Consider the following 19,150-nt stretch of genomic DNA (forward strand, 5'->3'; position numbering starts at 1 on the left):
TATGCATAAGCTGTAGGGCAATAGCTTTTGAATGTTCCATAAGCCTATTTTGTTGCTCCTCTGGTAGGCTACTATGACTTTTATATTATTTATTTGAAAGCGCCTCGATATTGATTATTTCACAAGAAAAATGACAAATGGTAGCAGGGAATGACACGGTCAGCAGGTTCTATTAGAGAAATGATAGTATTGCTCATGGTTTGTTAAAAGGTCCAGTTTAGATACTTTATAGGTTTACATCCATCATCGTCTAATGACCTATATGATGAAAAACACGGGCTCCGGTGACAACGGCCCCGTGCAGCTAACTTCACTCAGTAATTGCCCCTATATTAAATATAGATTTTTGTTTTGATATCTTGTGAGAATTATTTTCTTTGGGTCAAGAATCTCAAGATTATGATAAAAGACATAGATTTAATTGCGAAAGCACAGAGGGGGAAAACAAGAAACAATAGGTAGCCTACATAGGCCTAAAGATGGTGGCTTCTCCAAAATATGCTAGGTCCTCAGTACTGTTGTTAGTTATTGTTACCATTTTAGGACAATGTCGACTGAATCCTTAAATGGAAGTCAATACTGAGTTTATTAACCATTTAAATTACACTTTGATGATGATGATGATAGGTTCCTTGATTGGTTTCTAAACTTTTGCAAACCTTACGGCTCATGGCTTTGTGACTACTACCTAGACTATGGATAAGACACGGCACAACGTCAGAGAAGAGTCAGGTCAAAGTAAGAATGGGACACTGCTGTATCACATTCTCCATTTAGAGACTACGTTTCTGAGCACCTTCACCCCAGTTGTTCAATAAAATTGAAGATATTCAGCAGCACATGATCTTGGTAGTAACGGTCAGTGTAACCTGACGATCACGTGTCCCTCTTTTGCTTTTAACGGCCTTGCTCGTTTGAACAAACCATGAATCTACTAAAGGTCACTGAGATTGGCTGGATTTAAGCATTGCATTTAACTTGTAAAGCAATTGGTGGCCCCTCGATGACCCGGGAAGCCTTAATTGGGATTGTGCAGGTATTGATTGGTGAGTGGTCGTGCGAGGCCTGAGTTAGAGCATGATTAGGAGAAAGGTGTCTGCTGCTTTTATCTGCTCCCTGCACCAGGTTACAGCCAATGGAGTGAGCTGGGAACTCAATGTCATTCAGAAGGTTGACAAGGCTCTAACCATGCATTGGGACGATGGGGACTCTACTTAGTGATGGAAAAACGTAGCACTTCCTGTGTAAAAATGACATAGGTTGTCCAGTCCATGTTAAGTTAATCTATTGTACTCGACCTTAGCGTTGACCTGCTTATGGATACTGTGGTGTGGGTCTGAGGTGAATGTCTTGTGGATTTGTATAGTTGTGACCTTGTTCTCTACTGACAAAGCTTGTGGTGGATGTTGTGGTCCTGAGATCATCTGGGGTTCTCACTCAGACTCAAAGACATTTCAAGTATTTGAAGTGGTAGTTCTATGAGGTTACTATGAGGCATCATATTGTAAATAAGAAGAACACTTTTCAAAAACAGGGCATTCCACCCCTTTATCTCTATTTTCTCTCCTTCTCTCCCTTTATCACCTCCTATTTCTATTGGTTTCTGATGGACACATTCAGAGCGATGTAGCCCTATTTCACCATTATGAGCAGCTCTGACAGAACCCTGCAGGCTCCTATACGCTTCCCGTCCTCCTCCTCCACCCCCCCAAAACGCCCAGAATCACCACTGAGCCCTGGATTTTACCCGCTTGCACCCAACCTGCCTGAACGTGTCATTACAACCCAGTAATCTGGTGCAGGTAACAGAAAGGTTCTCATCAGTGTCAGGCTGAGATATAGATATGGGCAGAGTAACAAATGGCCAAATGCACAGGCAGCAGAGCAGCCCATCAATAAAGCAATTTCTAGTGTCATAACAGCTGCGCTTTTCCTAAAGCCAACCTTTCAAAAACTTTTCCCTCTGCAAATCGCTGCAGCCCCACCATTAGAGTCCTGCCTTGTGAATTTAATGGATTCCGTACAAATAATATTCCACCATAATGGAAAAGGTTGAAGTCACTGAAGACAGATGAAGTCATAAACACGTATAATTGAGAATCAAAGACCGATAAATTTTAAACTGCTATCCATTTTCTCTTTTTAGATGATGATCTATGTCGCGGCGGTGGCTGGAAAATGGAAGAGATTATGGGGGAAAATTATAACAATACATTTTCTAAACATACACCTTGATTATGTTTCTATTTTTTTGGGGGGGGGAGACGAAGGTTGGGATTGCTGAAAGCTTGCTGGCTAAATGGAACCATAAAATAGGTTCCCTGCTCTTTTGTCTCTTGAGCACAGGCATGCCCGGAGGTGTGATTTTCTCCCTTTAAATGGGGGAAATGAATTGTGTAATTTATTGCAAACTCCAGCACAGTGAGATTAGATCAGCATATCCCATCAAAGGAACAATAATCAATCAGCTTCTAGTTAACAGCTTGAAACACATAAACCACAGCACCTAATGGCTTTCCAATCTAACAGATTGATAGACTTATCCGCTCCTAGGGGATGAATTAAGAAAATCGGGTACTTTCACACAGGCACTGGCACATTTGACAGGACCTTTTTCCCCCCTGCTCCCAGGCTTACTCCCCATCTGTAGTTTCAAACATAGAGATGTGGGTAAATGAAAGGTACAAGGAGTACATTTTTGAGACAGCACTCCAGGCCTGATTTGTTATTCAGATGAGCCGCGACTGGAAGTGTGTCAGATGTGGGGAATGGTTTCATTTTAATGGGATGATTATCGCGGGTCATTTGGAGCTGTGAAATCGAGGGAGCTATTCAAAGCCACTTAACAATATCTAAATGTGACCCAAGCGACCTATTCAACCGAGTGTGTAGTAAAAAAAAATAGGCCCATTTGGTTCAGTTCTCTTTAGTCACACCAAGGATTTGTTAGTGTATTGATCAAGTGAAAAATCTGCCAGAAGACAGAACACCTCAGAATAGGAAACATTGTATGGAGCACTTATTAGCAAGCATGTAATTTGCCTTTTAGTCATTGTGAAGAATTTCAAAGCAGAGTCTTAGCAACTAGCTCATTATGCACAATCAATTTGGTAACATTAGTGCACACTTTCTGATTCAGCTACACTGTAAATGCACCCCCTATTTGAAACTACAGTACTTGAACATCTGACCAGTTATCTGACATATAGACATTCAATAGTCATCTACTACAGTGCTTGTCTGTGCAGGCCTTGACATAGAAAACCAATGAGACATATACTCAATGTCACTATGTACCGAGGGCTAGATTCACTGGGCTAGATTATCTCTCTGTTACACTGCATAATGAAAGAGCTGTTGGTATCGAAGATGTGATCCCTGGGAGGATGGGAAAGTGTTATTTTAGACCGAGCTGAGTAGTAGGTCCAGGACCAGAGTAGGTACACACTTGAGACACTGACTCAGGTCAATTCACTACAAAGAAAGGCTGAGGCCTTGCTGAGACAGTGGCACATAACAAATATGCACTGCACTCCACATTATAACGGAACCAGATCTTCTTATCTGCTCTAATTCGAGAAGGGTTGGGGTCAATTACATCTGAACACAACTCTAGAATTAGATTGAGATTCAATTAATGAATTTAAGAGGTGTATTATTGATTATTAATCAATTAATTGATTGATTAGTCAGATACCATTAGTTAGGAGAGCTATTCAAATTCAACAAATATATCTCCCTCTATTGTCTCCATTCATGAAGGGAAGAGAACAATACAGAAAACAGTTTGTGTTTGCATGACGCTCATACTTACACTACATGACCAAAAGTATGTGGACACTGGCTCATCGAACATCTCATTCCAAAATCATTGGCATTCATATGGAGTTGGTTCCCCTTTTATATGGAGTTGGTCCCCCCTTTATAAATACCTCCACTCTTCTGGGAAGGCTTTCCACTAGATGTTGGAACATTGCTGCAGGGATTTGCTTCCATTCAGCCACGAGCATTAGTGAGGTCGGGCAGTGATCTTCGGTGATTAAGCCTGGCTCGCAGTCGGCGTTCCAATTCATCCCAAAGGTTTTCGATGGGTTTGAAGTCAGGGCTCTGTGCAGGTCAGTCAAGTTTTTCCACACCGATCTCGATGAACCATTTCTGTATGGACCTCGATATGTGCACCGGGGCATTGTCATGCTGAAACAGGAAAGGGCCTTCCCCAAACTGTTACCACAAAGTTGGAAGCACAGAATTGTCTAGAATGTCATTGTATGCTGTAGCGTTAAGATTTCCATTCACTGGAACTAATGGACCTAGCCCGAACCATGAAAAACTGCCCCAGACCATTATTACTTATCCACCAAACTTTACAGTTAGCACTATGCATGCGGACAGGTAGCGTTTTCCTGGCATCCGCCAAACCCAGATTTGTCCGTCGGACTGCCAGATGGTGAAGCGTGATTCTTCACTCCAGAGAACGCAGTTTCACTGCTCCAGAGTCCAATGGCGGCGAGCTTTACACCGCTCCAGCCAACGCTTGGCATTGTGCATGGTGATCTTAGGCTTGTGTGTGGCTGCTCGACCATGGAAACCCATTTCAGGAAGCTCCCGACGAACAGTTCTTGTGCTGACATTGCTTCCAGAGGCAGTTTGGAACTCGGTAGTGAGTGTGGCAACTGAGGACAGACGATTTTTACGCGCTGTGTTTCAGCACTCTGTGGTCCCGTTCTGTGAGCTTGTGTGGCCTACCACTTTGTGGCTGAGCCGTTGTTGCTCCTAGATGTTTCCACTTCACAATAACAGCACTTACAGTTGACCGGGGCAGCTCTAGCAGGGCAGAAATTTGACGAACTTACTTTTTGAAAAGGTGGCTATGATATTGAAAGTCACTGAGCTCTTCAGTAAGGTCATTATACTGCCAGTGTTTGTGTATGGAGATTGCATGGCTGTGTGCTCAATTTTATACACCTGTCAGCAACGGGTGTGGCTGAAATAGACGAATCTGCTAATTTGAAGGGGTATCCACTTACTTTTGTATATATAGTGTATATAGGGAGTACCAGTACCAAGTCGATGTGTAGGGGTACGAGGTAATTGAGGTAGCTATGTACTGTACACATTGGTAGGGGTAACGTGACTAGGCAACAGGATATGTAGTGAGTGTGAAAGTGTGTGTGTGTGTGTTTGGCGTCAGTATGCCTGTGTGTGCATGTTATGTGTGTGTGGGCGTATGGTGTGTGTGGACGTATGGTGTGTGTGTGTGTGTGTGTGTGTGTGTTGGGGTGTCAGGGTAAGTATGTGTGAGTGTGTAGAGTCCATTGTGTGTGCATAGAGTCAGTGCAAGAGAGTTAGTGCAAGAAAAGGGTCAATGCAGGTAGTCCGGGTAGCCATTTGATTAGCTATTTAGCGGACCTGTTTAGAAGTCTTATGGGTGGGGGTAGAAGCTGTTCAGGGTTCTGCTTGTTCCAGACTTGGTGCATTGGTACCGCTTGCCGTGCAGTAGCAGAGAGAACAGTCTATGGCTTGGGTGGCTGGAGTCATTGACAATTCTTTGGGCCTTCCTCTGACACTACTTGGTATAGAGATCCACCACAGTCCTCAGGGCAGCAGGGAAAATTAACCATTTAATTGTTATTGTCACAGACGTTGAAGGACGGGTCAGACCAAGGCGCAGCGTGAAATGCATACATGTTTATTATAAAGATAAACACATGAACAAAAACAACGTAATGTGAAGTCCCCAGGCTAAACACAAAACAAGCCTCTACACGGAACAAGATCCCACAACAACTGAATGCAAACAGGCTGCCTAAGTATGATCCCCAATCAGAGACAACGAGCGACAGCTGCCTCTGATTGGGAATCACACCTGGCCAAACATAGAAGTACAACACCTAGACTGAGAACATAGAAAATACAACATAGAACTCCACACCCTGACTCAACATACTAGAGTCCCATACGTCAGGGTGTGACAGTACCCCCCCACCCAAAGGTGCGGACTCCGACCGCACAAACCTTACACAACAGGGTAGGGTCCGGGTGGGCATTCCATCTCGGAGGCGGATCCGGCTCCGGGCGTGACGACCACATTCTCTCAGCCTCCCCGTTGCGCCCCTGGTCTGGTCTGGACCTCGGCGCGCTGCTTCCCAGTCCGGCCAGTCCAGGCCGGACTGGGGACACACACCACTGGCTTGGTGCGGGGAGCAGGTACGGGGCGTACCGGGCTGGCGACACGCACCACTGGCCTGGTGCGAGGAACAGGAACGGGCCGGGCCGGACTGGGAACACGCACCACTGGCTTGGTGCGGGGAGCAGGAACGGGCCGGGCCGGACTGGGAACACGCACCACTGGCTTGGTGCGGGGAGCAGGAACGGGCCGGGCCGGACTGGGAACACGCACCACTGGTCTGGTGCGAGGAGCAGGAACGGGCCGGGCCGGACTGGGGACACACACCACTGGTCTGGTGCGAGGAACAGGAACGGACCGGGCCGGACTGGCGACACGCACCACTGGCTTGGTGCAGGGAGCAGGAACGGGCCGGGCCGGACTGGGAACACGCACCACTGGCTTGGTGTGGGTAGCAGGTACGGGGCGTACCGGACTGCGAACCGGCGCTGGAGGTCTACGACTGTCTCCGTCCTTTACACTCCGCGCCCAGTCCTTCTCCAGTGAGGACTCCTCTTTGAGCCCCCACGAGTGCAGTGGTCGGGGCTCCTCTCTGTCGCTCCCCGACCACCCTTTTAGCCCCCCAAAAAAAAATTTTATTGGGGCTGTCTCTCCTTCTCCACCCTGATTCCTTTCAGGGCCTCCATCTGCTTGGCCAGATCCTCTCTTATCTCCCTCCAAGTCCATACTCTCTGCTCCTCCTGGGCACGCTGCTTGGTCCATTGGTGGTGGGATCTTCTGTCACGTTCGTTGAAGGATGGGTCAGACCAAGGCGCAGCGTGAAATGCATACATGTTTATTATAAAGATAAACACACGAACAAAAACAACAAAACAACGTAACATGAAGTCCTCAGGCTAAACACAAACCAAGCCTCTACACGGAACAAGATCCCACAACAACTGAATGCAAACAGGCTGCCTAAGTATGATCCCCAATCAGAGACAATGAGCGACAGCTGCCTCTGATTGGGAATCACACCCGGCCAAACATAGAAGTACAACACCTAGACTGAGAACATAGAAAATACAACATAGAACTCCACACCCTGACTCAACATACTAGAGTCCCATACGTCAGGGTGTGACAGTTATAAATAACTATCCTGGCTCAGAAGGACCCCAAATCGACCAAACACACACACACGCACCCACCCACCCACGCGCACACGGAAACATACATTAAGAACAAGTGAACGCGCCATGTAGGCCCCAATGTAACTGTCCCTCCCCCTTTCTCTCTCTCTCTCTCTTGCTCTTTCTCTCTCTGTTCATTAATATTTAAAAAAATATATTTTGGAAAAGGCATTACAGTTATAGGGCATCTTATAAAAAAACAGCATAACTTAATGAGAAGGAAAAAGATGCTGTTTGTTTTAGGCTCCAAGTAGTGTGGGGGCGAAAACCATACATCCTGGTGCTTGTCAATTTTCTGTTGTTTGTGTGCCTTTCACTTCCTCTTTCATTTCTTTGACCTTTCTTCTCTCTGAGTAGGTGTGCTATTAGTGGTTTGTCTATTAACCAGTCAAAATGGAGCATTGATTATTTGTAAAAACACAAGTTCAAATCAAATAACCATTGCACAAGAAGAACAGATGACATCTGCCTACCTGCACACTCTTAGGAAAATGGGGGCAGTTATTGACCAATTGATTTTGTACGGGGGGGGGGGTCTTTTCCCCCTGGAAAGACCTTGACTGTAACGTTAACCCCTCCCTCCATCCCACCCCCATCACCATCACTAGCACCTAAATGTGTCCTCAATCTCCCCACGCCAGAGAGGAATCCATTCCCAGGCCCCAGAATGCAACTTTTCTGTCAGCAGCGTTATATATTTGGCTTTCTATTTCACTTTAATAGCGAAAACATTTGTAACATATTATTTTACAACCCCCCGACACCATTAGAGAAGCCTGTTGTCATTTGGATTATTAATGAAAAACTATTTTGTGCTTACTTACATTTCCCGCTTATTTCCCCCCAGTGCGACCTGCAGCAGATTCGGTCTATTTCAAAAGCCTTAAAGCCATTTCTTTATGTCTATAGGTCGCCCCTTTCGATTGAGTTGGGATTGAAATGCTGCTGTGGGGGAGAGCTATGGAGAGGGAGGCAGATAGATGGATGTTGCAGTAACAAGAAGGTAAGGGAAGGATGAAAGGTACACTGTCCTGCTCCAGCATTGGAGCAGGACAGGAGCCACAGGATAGATAGAGTGAGAAAGTAGTGAGAGAGGGGTATGAAGGAAGGGTAGGATGAGGGCAATAACAAAAATAAAGTAAAGAGGGGGTATTTTGAGAAGGCAAAAAGAAGACAGGAGGATGGTCAACAGAGAGAGGTCAGAAAAGAGGGAAAGGTTATGAAGACAAAGAAGGTGAAATGAAGAAACAACTGACTAGAAAAGGAACAGAAACAGGAAGATGGAGGGATGATACAGAGAAATACAGCTACTTTAAAAAAATAAGAGTAGGACATCAGAGAGGGGTTTATACAATGGGACACAGGAAATGATGGCACATTAAGATAAAAATAATACATGCTGAGGAAACACTGGGATATATTTAAGGTGACTTTTATATTTCAGTTACCAAAATGTTAAACTCATCATCTTGACAGTATATTTGGTGTTTTATGAATGCATCATTGAAAAACTTTGTTGGGTTTCATTCGTGTCCATATGACAAAAAAAACGGACAGCACAAACATATACAAAAAAATATGTCCTTAGTCATGGCTTCAAGTTAATGATAGGGCCAGACAAAGCAATCTACATACTCCCCTGTAGAGGATGCATCCATACTCATTATCCTATACTGTACGTGATGAATCTGAATGCCCCCCTTACACACACGCACACACACTTGCTCAGGTTTTGGTCTGTATTTTATGTGTTTATACAGTGACCCTAATAAATTGTGGTGTGGCGTGGCAGGTTTGTCACTGTCAAAGGTAAATTATGTAATTAATGAGCTCGTAGGGGAGTGGATAGGGGCCGGGAAGTTAGGTTTTAAACACCTCTCCAGCTCACTGGGTTTGGGGAGGCCCAGCTGGACGTAGCCAGCGGATCGATCAGAGGTCAGGGGTCTGTCAAGCCTTCTATTAGGCCGGGCTGCTCCCATCATCGCCTGAATAACGATGCCTGCAGCAGCCTGGACTGGGTATGAGGCTGGGACTAGGGCTGGGGCTGAGGCTGGGGCTGAGCATGGGTTAGGGTTGGGGCTTGGGCATAGCGTTAGAGCTAGTTATTCAGGGTTACGTAGTTGGTATGTAAAAAAAAACTGCAGGGCCTATATGAGTGTTGATGGTTTTTATATGGAAAGGTTTGATGTTTCAAAATCACAGCATGACAGTGTCTACAGGATAAGGGCCTTGGGCAAACGTAATGAGTCAAGATGGATAGAATTGAACAGAAACCAGCAGGGGAGCATGGGTAATCGTTCCAGTCCAGATTGGCTTTGATCAATACACTCAAAGGGCAGAGCCCTCATTAATCTACAACTTCCCTCACATTAGGAATACTGTCCAATTCAGACTACTCTTTCTTTACCTACCCTGACTCAATAACCACTCCACTCAAACCATTTAGTGATCACCACAAAACTGTTCATTTAAAGCGTAGTTATCTTCTACCAGGAAGGTAAGTGAATAGTACATACATTTCAGGCTATACTAATCATAACGGTAACCTGTTTCATGTTACTTCCAAATGGTTATATCCCTGAAGTAACTCAACAATATATCAAACTCTATAAATCAAGGTACAACCATTTTTTATCTTAATTTATCAGTGAAAGACAGACTTTGTCCATTATATATGACCAAGAAACTAGTATTTGTGCGATGAATCCATCTAATCCAAAGGGAGAACATAAGCCCCCTTTTGTTTTGAGCTGTGTAGCCGACATGTTGCAAGCTGCTGCTTCACGTGTGACCAGAAACCAGCAGAGCATTAGTATTTAAGGATGTGCCAGTGGATACACTATATTATCCTCCTCTGGACAGGCTAATCCGTTACAACCCTTCTTGCGGTGTGAGTGAAATGCTCGTATTAGGGCAACTGTGCGTTCAGAGGCATCATTCAGGACAATGAGCTATAGCCACAGAATGACAAGCTAGAAAAATGCCTCCACTTTTCAGGCTGTACAAATGACGTTTGGCCACAATAACTCACAACTGGACACTTCATTTAACGTCAGGAGCGAGCTGGCCAGTCAAAAGCTATTATACCATCTTCTTTATTTGTGGCCCGTGATTTTGGTAGTCAGGCTCTCTAATAAATACTGCAAAAATGCCACTTCAGTCCAAAATATTATCAAATTCTTTCTCTGATTTGGGTCCAGATGGCAACCTGTTTCTGATGTTAGAAACCTTTAAGAGTCATGTGGTCTGGCACCAGGACATCAGTCAGTCCCAAACAACATCGTGAGTATTAGGATATGCAAGAGAATAGAAGTGGCCAGTAGTGGTCCCCTGAGGCTCCGTCCTCACCAAAGCCCAATAGTCAGATGAATTGATTACCAATTTATCATTGAATAATCACTTGTCTATAAAGAAGAAATGGCTTTGAATACATTTAAAGAATGACAGTCTTTCAAGAGTAATTGTACAATTTGTCACTGGTGACAGTCTATTTGATTGTTTTCAATATTTCAGTCCTGTGAAAATTCAGACAGAGCCGAACTGGGCTATCACGGGTGAAGTGTAAATTCTTCTAGTGGGGCCTTAAATGCGGTAATAAGGCAGTCACAGGAACATTCAGACTTTAGACTTCTTAAGGTGACAGCAGCTTTATCGCGCGTCGCCTCATAAAGTCACATCATCACTGTTCACCACTATTATAAAATGTCTGTTTAACATGCGTCTGTGTAGCTGTGTCTGTGATGGGTGTTACAGATATAGGCCTCAACAATTCCTGTTGAAACACAAAAGGAGCAGACATATAAAGTCTCAGGATTACATGATGCATAATATTTTATAAAGGATAAATGGCTGTGTGTTTGGATGAGACAAAATAAGCCCTTTCACTGTCATAGAAGTGTCACACCTCTCTTCTTGCTAATTTCCCTCCTAAAGCCTTGGCAGCTTTGGTCAAGCTTAGGTCAATAAAATGTCTGTCTGTCCACTGAGTAGCTACATCTAATTTATTAGAAGATGAAAGTTTGTCTTTGGAGAAGAAATTATGTAATGAGGACTGTGGTTAGAGAATTCTCTATAATCAAGGAAATTAATGAAGGAAATTGGGGTTTTTGGTGTGCCTATATTAAATCTAATCCGTCCTTTGTGCAGATGTAGATGGCTCCAAACCTCACCAATCGAGGGTGAGGCCACTTGTTTTGTTCCCTGCATATTTATTCAATTTTTTTTGTGGCGGGGGGGGTTGTCTCATTGCTGCATTTAAAAAAAAAAGAAGCTGGGGTGGATGGAAGGCCAGCCTTGTTTGCCAATGTAAAGTGTGATCCAGATAATAACATTCTCATTAAAGGCGGCAATTACATTAATTACAGTGGCGTGAGGCACGGCTGCAAGGAAATTAAGTGGTGAAGGAAAAGAAAAGCTTAATATATACCTCCTTTATCCTATTCCCCACCTCTTCACCCTTTTTCAAATGTTCCACGCAGAGCGAGGGATCTCAAGAAAGGCATAGTCTCGCTCCTAAAAGAATAAATCCTGTCAAAGTCCCCCTTCACCTTTCTGCCATAGTGACGGCTCTGGCTATCGTTACTATGGCTGCACTTGTCATGGATTCAAAAGCCTTTCTTTGAGGCTAATGTCCAATGCAGCTTTTAAAAGAGCCCAACATATGACTGAAATCTTAGAAAACTGCTTAGGGGCCTTCTCAAATTAAATCCCAATTTATTTCAGGAGGAGGGAATTACTTGTTTCATGTTCTATAAAACCACAAACAGAAAATAAACCAGGCCGTTGAAAAGAGAAGGAAGCCTTTTCATCCAGCCCTTTTAAAAGTGAATTAGGGCAAGTGGATAACTCTTCAACCTCCTCAAAGGCAGGTGTTGTCCCAAGGCCTGTTTCACCCTGCCTATATGTGACAGACAGTACAAAAATTCAAACACAGAAACACAATTTGACATAATTTACTGATTTTTAATTTTTTTAAATTGCAAACTTCTATGACCATAGTACTTTATAAAACACTAAACTATGTAAATTAGCATGTTAAAACAAATTGTGTCGTTAAAGTTGCTCATTCACCTAATCAACTAATCAGTAGCAGTGGCCTGGCACACAAGGCTTAAAGCTGCATTATCAGTTGTATTCCTGGAGCATATGAAGTCATTCCCATTTAGTTTTACAATGCTACCAAGTGCCTGGCCTAAGAACTAATGGCTGTAAATGTCAACCTGGGCATCAGTGTAGACCTGCTCTAAACCTCATTAATACACAATGACCTTTACTATACAGCCTATACTACATCATAGTGGGCATATCATTAATGTGAAATGAACACGAATTTGGCTAATCATTCTCACTGTGAATAACTTTAGTAGGCCATGTGCAGTGGTAGGCCTAGTGGGCCTCAGTGTAGCCTGCCTACCACTCTACAAACTGGGCATGAAAGTGACCATTTCTGGAAACTTTTGTTGAAAACATGTATAACTGCAGTAAACCTACACTAGTCCAAATACCCTTCTTACTTTTCAGGAATAGGTCTATGAAAGTGTGACAATACGGGCTTGTGGCAGGGCTTGCAAACTATCACGGATTACAAAGGGAAACCCAGCTGCAAGCTGCCCAGTGACACGAGCCTACCAGATGAGCTAAATGCCTTCTATGCTCGCTTCGAGGCAAGCAACACTGAACCATGCATGAGAGCACCAGCTGTTCCAGATGACTGTGTAATCACGCTCTCTGTCGCTGATGTGAGCAAGACCTTTAAACAGGTCAACATTCACAAGGCCGCAGGGACAGACGAATTAGCAGTGCGCATACTCAGACCATTCGCTGACCAGCTGGCAAGTGTCTTCACTGATATTTCCAACCTTTCTCTGACCCAGTCTGTAATACCTACATGTTTCAAGCAGACCACCATAGTCCCTGTCCCCAACAATGCCAAGGTAACCTATCTAAATGACTATTGCCCCGTAGCACTCACATCAGTAGCCATAAAATGCTTTGAAAGACTGGTCATGGCTCACATCAACGCCATCAAACCAGACAAATCAAATCAAACTTTATTTGTCACATGCGCCGAATACAACAGGTGTAGACCTTACCGTGAAATGTTTACTTACAAGCCCTAAACCAACAATGCAGTTCAAGAAAGAGTTAAGAAAATATTTACCAAATAAACGAAAGTAAAGAATAATAAAAAGTAATACAATAAAATAACAATAACGAGGCTATATACAGGGGGTACCGAGTCAATGTGCGGGGGTACAGGTTAGTAGAGGTAATTTGTACATGTAGGTAGGGGTAAAGTGACTATGCATAGATAATAGACAGCGGGGAGCAGCAGTGTAAAAACAAATGGAGGGGGGCTTTCCTCTGACACCCTGGACACCCTGGACCCACACCAATTCGCATACCACCCCAACAGATCTGCAGAGACGCAATCTCTATTGCACTGCACACTGAACACCTACGTGAGAATGCTGTTCATTAACTACAGCTCAGCGTTCAACACTATAGTGCCCTCCAAAGTCATTGCTAAGCTAAAGACCCTGGGACTGAACACCTCCCTCTGCAAATGGATCCTGGACTTCCAGATCGGATGCCCCCAGGTGGTGAGGGTAGGCAACAACACATCCGTCACGCTGAGTTTCAACATGGGGGCCACTCAGGGGTGCGTGCTTTGTCCCCTCCTGTACTCCCTGTTCACCCACGACTGCGTGGCCGCGCATGACTCCAACACCATCATTAAGTTTGCAGACGACACGACAGCGGTAGCCTGATCACCGATGACAATGAGATGACAGTGTGGTGCCAGGACAACAACCTCTCCATCAACATCAGCAAGACAAATTAGCTGGTCGTGGACTACAGGAAACGGAGGGCCAAGCATGCCCCCAATCACATCAACGGGGCTGTAGTGGAGTGGGTTGAGAGCTTAAAGTTAATTAATGGTCCAAACACAACACCACAGTGGTGAAGAGGGCACGACAATTCCTCTTCCCTCTCAGGAGGCTGAAAATATTTGGCATGGGCCCTCAGATCCTCAAAAAGTTATACAGCTGGACCATTGAGAGCATCTTGACTGGCTGCATCACCGGTTGGTATGGCAACTGCTTGGCATCCGACGGTAAGGCGCTACAGGTGGTATGGCCCAGTAGATCACTTGGGCTGAGTTCCCTGCTATCCAGGATCTCTATACCAGGCGGTGTCAGAGGAAGGCCCTAAAAGTTGTCAAAGACTCCAGCCACCCAAGCCATAGACTGTTCTCCCTGCTACCGCACGGCAACCGGTACCAGAGCGCCAAGACTGGGAACTGAAAGGCTCCTGAACAGCTTCTACCCCAAATCCATGAGACTGGTGAACAGTTAATCAAACGGCTACCCGGACTTTTTGCTTTCACCCCTTTTTTTTGCAATGACTCTCTTGCACTGGCTCTATGCACACTCACTAGACTCTACCAACAAACTCACACATACTACACTGACACTCAAACACACACACTACATACGCTCACACACACACACACACACACACACACACACACACACACACACACACACCTGGTTAAAGCACCTTTGGCAGCAATTACAGCCTTGAGTCTCCTTGGGTATGACGCCACAAGCTTGGCACACCTGTATTTGGGTAGTTTCTCCCATTCTTCTCTGCAGATCCTCTCAAGCTCTGTCAGGTTGGATGGGGAGCGTCGCTGCACAGCTATTTTCAGGTCTCTCTTGAGATGTTAGATCGGGTTCTAGTCCGGGCTCTGGCTGGGCCACTCAAGGACATTCAGAGACTTGTCCCGAAGCCACTCCTGCGTTGCCTTGGCTGTGTGCTTATGGTCATTGTCCTGTTGGAAGGTGAACCTTCACCCCAGTCTGAGGTCCTGAGCGCTCTGGAGCAGCTTTTCATCAAGGATCTCTCTGTACTTTGCTCTGTTCATCTTTCCCTCGATCCTGACTAGTCTCCCAGTCCCTGCTGCTGAAAAACATCCCCACAGCATGATGCTGCCACCACCATGCTTCACCGTAGGGATGGTGCCAGGTTTACTCCAGACGTGATGCTTGGCATTTAGGCCAAATAGTTGAATTTTGGTTTCATCAGACCAGAGAATCATGTTTCTCATGGTCTGAGAGTCTTTAGGTGCCTTTTGGCAAACTCCAAGCGGGCTTTCATGTCCCTTTTACTGAGGAGTGGCTTCCATCTGGCCGCTCAACCATAAAGGCCTGATTGGTGGAGTGCTACAGAGATGGTTGTCCTTCTGGAAGGTTCTCCCATCTCCACAGAGGAACTCTGGAGCTCTGTCAGAGTGACCATCAGGTTCTTGGTCACCTCCCTTCTCCCCTGATTGCTCAGTTTGGCCAGGCGGCCAGCTCTAGGAAGAATCTTGGTGGTTCCAAACTTCTTCCATTTAAGAATGATGGAGGCCACTGTGTTCTTGGGACCTTCAATGCTGCAGACATTTTTTGGTACCCTTCCCCAGATCTGTGCCTCGACACAATCCTGTCTCGGAGCTCTACGGACAATTCCTTTGACGTCATGGCTTGGTTTTTGCTCTGACATGCACTGTCAACTGTGGGACCTTATATAGACATGTGTGTGCCTTTCCAAATCATGTCCAATCAATTGAATTTACCACAGGTGGACACCAATCAAGTTGTAGAAACATTCAATTTCGAGTCTCATAGCAAAGGGTCTGAATATTTATGTAAATAAGGCATTTCTGTTTTTTTTTTTTTATAAATTAGCAAAAATGTCTAAAAACCTGTTTTCACTTTGTCATTATGGGTATTGTGTGTAGATTGATGGATTTTTAATTTATTTAATCAATTTTAGAATAAAGCTGTAACGTAACAAAATGTGGAAAAAGTCAAGGGGTCTGAATACTTTCTGAATGCACTGTTTATTACCTCAATTACCTCAACTACCTCGTACCCCTGCAAATTGATTCGGTACCGGTACTCCTTGTATATAGCTTCGTTATTGTTATTTTATTGTGTTAATATTTCCTTGTTTTATTTAGCATATTTTTCTTACTTTTTTACTCTGCAATGTTGGGAAAGGGCTCGTAAGTAAGCATTTCACGATAGTCTACACCTGTTGTATTCGCCACGTGACAAACACAATTTTGGATCCTTTTAGTATTGTCTTCTTGTCAACTTGAAAACTTTTTTGAAACTACCATTTATTTTGCCTTGAATTACTGGACTGTATATTTTTACATATCTTCATCATCACTTTTGCACTGTAAAATAAAAACATATTTTTTGATCACACTCCTAAGTCTGTTGTCCAATTAAGTGCTGCCAGGCCCAACTAACTACGCTGTCGGGTCTTCTTTCATAAAGGCCTATCTGCTAAAAAAAATCAATGTGGAAGACTTACAAATGACAGTGCAAAAACAAAAACATTTAGGCCTGATCAAATGAAAACCCCCTAAACACACAAACATTTGCTTTATCTTTTCCAACTGGCAAATTATTGTCAGTGTATGTAAATGATTTAAAGGCATCTGCCCCCATTGGAAACCTGAGCATAATGAAATTGCAATAAAATTAGTGTAGACAGGCTATTAGAAGGTGATGTTATTGACTGCTCTCTGGGTCATAGTTTAACCCAGTGAGGTGGACTGTCATGTCTTCCTTGGGCCCCAGCCTCTAGTACCCTGGGACTGCTATGTTAGGCTATGGTTCAACCCAGCACTCAGAGAAACAACACGACAAAGGGAGTGGAAGAAACAAAAATATTTAATCAAAGTAAAAATTGTCTTAGTCCAAAAACAACTGAAGTAAAGGAACAGAGTGGGCTAGTCGGCTCCGGAGGAAGGAGAGGCTGAGGCAGGCAGGCAGGCAGGCAGGCAGGCAGGCAGGCAGGCAGACCGACAGGCAGGAAGGCAGGCAGGTTTGGGAGATATGTCCAAAACTAAAGACAAAACAAACGACAGGTTAAGGAGAGTGGAGAGCCAGGCTGAAGACAAAGACAAAATAACTTTACTGGTGAGGCCAAGTTACCGCTCTGGTAAGAACAACGATCTGGCGCCGGTGGAGAGCCATGCCCAGGAATAAGTAGTGCAGGTTGATGAGAGAATAGGATGCAGCTGCGTAGGCAGGAATCACTGGAAACAACCCGCAGCTGCACAGGAGAGGCAGATCCTGAGCACGCCCCTGATCCACTCCAGACACACCCACATAAAGGGGACAAACACACATACAGATACAACAGAAAAAGAGGGGACAAAACAAGGAGGAAGGGAAACAGAAAAGGGAGAGACAAGCTGCCCACATAACATGCTATTGTCAGCTGACATGGAGAAGCCTTGTTATCTTGGCAGTGAACTGTCCAACTCTGTGCAGGCCTATTAGCAGATCTATCATCAAATAAAATAAAATAAAATTGTATTGGTCATATACACGTGTTTAGCAGATGTTATTGCGGGTGTAGCGAAATGCTTGTGCTTCTAGCTCCGACAGTGCAGTAATATCTAACAAGTAATATCTAACAATTTCACAACATATACCCAATACACACAAATCTAAGTAAGGAATGAATTAAGAATATATACATATATGGACTAAGATACCGTAGAATAGCATATAATACAGTATATACATATGAGATGAGTAATGCAAGATATGTAAACATTATTAAGTGGCTAGTGTTCCATTTCTTAAAGTGGCCAGTGATTTCTAGTCTATGTCTATATGCAGCATCCTCTAATGTGCTAGTGATGGCTGTTTAACAGTCTGATGGCCTTGAGATAGAAGCTGTTTTTCAGTCTCTCTGTCCCAGCTTTGATGCACCTATACTGACCTCGCCTTCTGGATGATAGTGGGGTGAACAGGCAGTGGCTCGGGTGGTTGATGTCCTTGATGATCTTTTTGGCCTTCCTGTGACATCGGATGCTGTAGGTGTCCTGGAGTGCGGGTAGTTTGCCCCCGGTAATGCGTTGGGCAGACCGCACCACCCTCTGGAGACCCTTGCAGTTGCGGGTGCTGCAGTTGCCGTACCAGGCGGTGGGTGATACAGCCCGACAGGATGCTCTCAATTGTGCATCTGTAAATGTTTGTGAGGGTATTAGGTGCCAAGTCAAATTTCGTTAGCCTCCTGAGGTTGAAGAGGCTCTGTTGCGCCTTGTTCACTACACTGTCTGTGTGTGTGGTCCATTTCAGTTTGTCAGTGATGTGTACGCCAAGGAACTTGAAGCTTTCCACCTTCTCCACTGTGGTCCCGTCGATGTGGATAGGGGGGTGCACCCTCTGCAGTTTTCTGAAGTCCACGATCATCTCCTTTGTTTTGTTGACGTTGAGTGAGAGGTTATTTTCCTGGCACCATATTCCCAGAGCCCTCACTCATGTAGACATTTTGAATCTTAATACACCTGATATCAACAATTGCCTTCAACATTTTTTATAGTGGAAGATTATCTCAAGTTATAACCTTGTGTTCATGTTTATGTCAAATGAGTGGATGGATGCATGCTGGACACTTTGCTGAATAATGGACAATATGCGCCATCTAGTGTACAGAGACTGAACTGGATTGAAAACAATAATTGAACTGTGACTGGATATTCTCATCCATTGTATTTTTAAATCCGCCAATGATAGTGCTGCTAGAGACAGGCTTGAGATTTCATTGTAAAGATTTTATTCTGAGTGGTCATTGGTTCAACTTTAACAGTTCCTCAGTGGAGTGTGAGACAAAGTTGGTGGAGGACACGCACACACACACACACACACACACACTACAGTAGTCATATAGCTCTTGTTGCAATGTAGAGTTCATGCCACCACGCCTCACTGTTAGACGGTGTACATTACTTGCTGTACTGCTCTTGTAACATCACAAGGCAATGTGCCAT

This window comes from Coregonus clupeaformis, chromosome 1, assembly GCF_020615455.1.
Source record: "Coregonus clupeaformis isolate EN_2021a chromosome 1, ASM2061545v1, whole genome shotgun sequence".
NCBI classification, from domain to species: domain Eukaryota; kingdom Metazoa; phylum Chordata; class Actinopteri; order Salmoniformes; family Salmonidae; genus Coregonus; species Coregonus clupeaformis.